The following is a 5,602-nucleotide window of genomic DNA, read 5'->3' as shown; positions in this document are numbered from 1 at the left end:
GAAGAACTGAGACTGGACAGGGGCTTGTGGGGAGACGGGTGGTGAGGGGACAGCCAAGAGTTCAGGCCATGTTAGGTAGGGATGGCCCATCAGCCAATCAAGTAGGCAGGTTGGATTTGTCTGGACTTCAGAGAATAGGTCCTATTATGTGTCAGGCCTTATCAATATGCCTATAAAACCTTCTTCTCGAGTTAGAGTCACTTCTGGCTAATTTTCGTTCTCCAGTGTTCCATGTTATCATCTTCCAGGCCTTTGTGTAGCCCTTGCTCTCTGAAAGCCTTAAAGTCTCAGGACGACATCACCTCCTTCAGGAAAACTTCGCTGATGCCCTTGGCTTGGTCATGTGCCTTTTCTTAGTGGCCACACAGCCCCCACCCTTGGCCCCCATGTCACTTGCAGCACTCAGTTGGAATTGTCTAGCTGTCTTTTCTCCCCTCCGTCAATACCAAGTCCCTTGAGAGGCCCTCTTCCTCCTCTTGTATCTTACCTGCAAGCGCAGGAGATGGAGACGGCGGGAGAGTGTCTGCTGGGGGGACAAGCACAACCAGCCGAGGGGCACAGCAGCAAGTCGCCACCAAGTGGACTTGCTCTAAGCTAAATCGTCTGCGTCAAGATCCGCCCTTGTCATGAGAAACAGACCCGGGACCGACCAAGTTTCCAATGCATATGGATTATGACTTCCCAAGTCGAAGTCATTAAGAGACCATGATAAATTAGAGATTGATAAAAGGCTCCAGTTCAAGATTTATGGCTCTCCCAGAATTCTTTCAAGTTCTCCCAAACGTCCAGGGACTGGCCTGCCCCCTGGAGTTGCAACATCTGACTTCGGTTAGCACGCCCCTGTCTGGCAGGGAGGGCTCGCCATCTGCTGAGAACAGGCCCCCTCGTGCAGCACGTGCTCCTGGCCCCGGGAGATGGGGGCTGGCCCTAGAAGAGGGGTGTTCTCAAATGCACGTCCTATTTGTCCCCTGGACCTTGTGTTCTTGGCCAGCTGGACTCAGCCCACAAAAATTCAGACCTTAGCTGTGACATTTTTGAGGATGTTCTGAGATCGGCAGGAGCTTTCTGCTAACAGGAGCAGCACTGCCTGTGCGTGTGTGTGCGTGTGCCCATGTGCTTTGAGACGGCGGGTCTATGGAGTGGAGCTAACGACATCTGTTTTACAGAGGCACTGCCATACTGTGTGTCAAGAAACACAGCCTAGGAGACCTCTGTGCCCCACAGATAACATCCCCCATGAGGCTGAGGAAGAGTCCTTGATAAACTCCGTCAACAGTTACTGAGCATCCACATGCGCTGGGTGCTGGTCTGGTTTCTGGGCAAGCAGAGGTTAACAGGGTCACCACATCCCAAGCTTCGGTGCTGTCAGTGTTCCAATGACAGGCGGGGAAACAGAGTATCTGACAAACACAACTTAAATTCCTAGAATGGTGCATGCTGCGGGGCATCGTGAACCAGGGTTGAGTGGTGAAGAGTGACAAGTGACGGGGTCACAGGCATGGAGGTTGGTCCCTGGAGGGCAGCTGGGGGACACCTGAGCAGAAGCCGAAGGACAAGTTGGGGCCAACCAGTAGCAGACGTCAGGGAAGGTTTGACTCCACGGGGAGAGGGACGAGCTGGTGTGACCATGAGGAAGGTGATGATGAGAGGGAAGAAGGGAGAGACATGCATGTTAATGAGCACATATGCAAATTCACTCATGCGTCCACCCGTTTATCCATCCATCCTTGGACAGGCACATATCAAGCCTGGACTCCCCTGTGCCAGGCTCTCTGAATCAGACCTCACTCTTGCTCACAAGGACTTCATAATCTCTGGCAAACATTCCCCTACTTCGCTCTGTGTTGCTTGTCTCTGGTCGTCGGGCTGTTTTCCAGCCTTCCTTGCAATTCCTTTACCTCCAGCTGCTACTGTCTTTCATGTCCATGCCTTTATTAATAACACTTCAAATAAAACTCTAAATGGCAAAATGTAAAACCCTTCCAGCCAAAAATCAGGCCCCCTTCTGGGTCCTCTGACCGAGGTTCTTATACTAACAGCCTCTGAGTTACCCACCCCACCTTTGCTTGCTCTCCGGGTCATAATTAGCTCAAAGTACATGCACTCAGCCCCATGTTTTATCAACTGTATGGACCTCAGCTTTCCCTGTTTCTTCACCAGCATTCAAGGGCTTGGTCTGACCAGGAATCAGGCTTAGATGGTGAGATTTTGGGTTTTGTTTTGTTTTTGTTTTTGTTTTTTTCCTAAAAGCGTTCAGGTGATAATCTCATCATATCTGCCTGACGTAATTGGTATCAATTAATCAATTTGCACACCTGTGCCAGACGATGTTTTTCTGGGTCTTTCCAGGGCTTACAGCCACTTATCAAGCCTTATGGGTGAGGTCTGTAAATTTTTCCTGGTTCGTAGGAAAGAAGGAATCACATCTCACCTTTGCTCCTTTCTTTACAAAGTGCTCTCATGGACAATATCTCATCAGACCCTCACTGCTTCTTTGGGATTAGAGCCAATTTATCCATTTTATAGGGGAGACAGCAGAATTTCCAGAAGGATGGGGCTGCAGAGGGGAATTGTGAAGGTCCAAAACCCTTGAGATGCCTGAATACTTCTCTGACCTGGTGATGTGCCATGGGATTTCTTTCAAATGTTTTCTTAAAAAGCCCATTTTACAGACATGTATTAGTCACCCAAGGCTTCAGCACAGTTGAGTCAAGACTCCAAGACTTCAGACTCTTGGTCCAATGCACCTTCTGCTACAAGATGCTGCCTTCATCATTGGGAAGATAAAGCCAATGGCCCGTGACATGTGTGGTGACGGCTGGGAGGCCAGAGAGGGCTGGTGGGTGGATGCTCCGGGCCCAGGCTCTCCACGACTTCCCCAGATGTTCTTGCTCATTCTATGCTAAAGAGGGAAAGGCCCCTGGGCTACTTTAGAATCATGGGTCAAATTCAGACCTAAAGCATTAATGTTTCACGAAGCTTCCAGTAAAATATTCCTTTGTCCTAGGTATCACAACTAAGGAAACTCATAGATTAAAGGCTCTCAAACATTTAACCAAGAAGGAAACAAAGAAATCCATGTAAGGACTGAGTCCCCAGATCCCCTTCCATTACTGGGCTGCCTCCTGCTGGTATTTAAGACTCAGCTCTCCCACCATCCCCTCTGGGAAGCCCTCCCAGCATGGGTGAGAGGTCCTCTTCTCAGTGACCTCAAGGCCTGTAGCACTTGTCACCCAGTAATTTCAAGGTTGGTTTTTATGTCCGTCTCTACCATTAGACCTCAAACTGATTCTGGGACCTAGTGTGTGCAGATATGTTGCTCCCAGGAGCCCAGCTTGGTGCCTGGCAACAGCAGAGATTCGGTAGAGGCTGAAATGATATATGGTGAATTTTTAAATAAAATGATGTTTCCCACAATGAGTCCCATGCCTTGTTGGGAAGAGTTGAGCCAAACAGGAAGTTCTATATTCAGACATCAGAGGAGGTACAGGTGGTGGGAAATACAGAGGAAGCACGGGCATGTGGGCCCCTTTCTTGGGAACATCTCAGTCATTCTTACTCCCATGGATATGGCCTGGAGGAGCAGGACCGGCAGCATTTCCCACCTAACGTCTCCTAGTCAAGAACACAGCCCCAAAGCAAACACCCTGCCGGGAGCTGTCCACCCAGCACTGCACTTCCCCTCCCTTGGCCACTGACCGCGTCTTTCATTAATGCAATCTACGGCCACACTGAAGTTCAGTCAGACACACCCCACTTCTCCGTGGAGAAGGTTAAATTACCCCACAGTGAGTCACAACGGCAATGTCACGCAGTTTCAGACCACGAAGCCCCGAGGACCAAGGCTCACAGTCGGGCTCACTAGCTACAGAGTGTCCTCCTTCACCTTCCCTTCACCCACAGCCCTGCAGGCTTCTCCATGTTGCTGCTTCCTTGAGGGTTTCCCTGGTCTCAAGACAAATAGGGACGTCCTAATAGCCAACCTGTGCTCTCTATTTCCTACGGCAAGGAAAGGCCTTTAGGCTGGAAGAATTTCTCTGCTGGACACAAAGGGAACCATTGGAGAAACCATGTGACAAAGAAGAGGAGTGAACACCATTGCCACCAGCCTTCCTCCCCAGTGCTGGACCCTCAGCTACCTTCCGGGGGCAGCTACTGTCTACAGGAGCCCTTAAGGAGCCCGTGGGCCCTGGGTCTGTCTTTGGGGGTCCAGGACTAAGGGGATAAGCCAGAGCAAGTCAAAATGCCACTAGGTCACCTAGGGACTGCCACGTAATACCGCATCCGTGTGTCTCCAACCCTGGGTGCCGACCTTCCCTCCTCTGACTTAGTCACTCCACCCAGTGGAGGCAAAACAAGCCTTTTGAGACTAATCTCAGGGCCAAGTCAAAAAAAGAGCCATTTCAACTTGTCCAGGACCCCTGTAGGGAGCAGCGCTCAGGCTCTCGAAATTTGGATTCCAGCTGCTGTCATTTCCGTATGCTCACGTTGGAAGCCGGAAAGGTGGACATGATTGAAATTTGCATTTAAATGGAAATGGTTCAAGGCAAAGGCCCAATGTTTAGAGAAATGAGAGTATCCATTTTTCTAAGAGGGAGGCCAAGTGTTACTGTGTACCATTAAGGTGTCACTGAGCCGAAATATGTTGAGAAATGGTAGACGCTGCTGCAGCTCTCGGAGTGGCAACTGGCATTTGGAAATGACTCCATGCTATGAATGAATTTAAACGAACCCTGCATCAAGCATGATTGCTTATAATGTTGGCCGCCACCATTATCTAATTCCAGCCCTGCTCGCTAAATGGTAGACATTCTATTAGACAGATTTCTGCTCCTTTTCAGTTCTAATAAACACCGGAACTGGTCCATCAACCTACAACTTGGCAACAGGGACCACCTTCCATAGGATATAGGCATACAGATCTTGACATGTTTGGCTGATGCCTCCCCAACACTGTCATGTGGATTTAATCCACATTATACTGACAGTTAATGAGTCATTAGAATAATCCAAGAGGAAATAGAGGTTAAGGTTGTAGGAAGCATTGTGTGCCCTTATCAGGCTGAATTCTCTACATTACACTGTGGTAACAAGGAGCCCCTAGATGTTTGTAACTTACAGCTACTAAGTTTTCTTTCTTTTTCATGCTCTGTGTCTGTCACAGGTTTGCTGATGCTCTGCTTCTTATCTCCTCACTCCAAGGCTCATATGATGGGTCACTTGTCATCTTGACTGTTCTGGTCACTGAAGCAGAGGAACAGAAAGACCTGGAGGATTTCTCACAGGCAAATACACAGTGTAGCTTGAAGTGACGTGTATTTCTTCAGTTCACAACTCATTGGCCAAAACCACTACATGATTCCACAAACAAACATACGATGTGCCCAGAAGGCAGATACTGAGAAATCATGAGCACCATGAATAGCTACTTCCCCACTTTCTTCCCATGCGCTCAGGGGAGGAGAAACCAGGGAGGCTGCCTGCGAGGGTGTCAAAGGGAGGCAGATCCCCTCCCCAGACTGGAAGGCAGCAAACACAAGTGCTACTTAGAAAGTTACCCTTGGGAGGAAGGACTCAGGTAGAGAAACCAAAATAGAACCAA

This window comes from Vicugna pacos, chromosome 6 (assembly GCF_048564905.1).
Source record: "Vicugna pacos chromosome 6, VicPac4, whole genome shotgun sequence".
In the NCBI taxonomy this organism is placed as follows: Eukaryota; Metazoa; Chordata; class Mammalia; order Artiodactyla; family Camelidae; genus Vicugna; species Vicugna pacos.
This window is presented reverse-complemented; position numbering follows the sequence as displayed.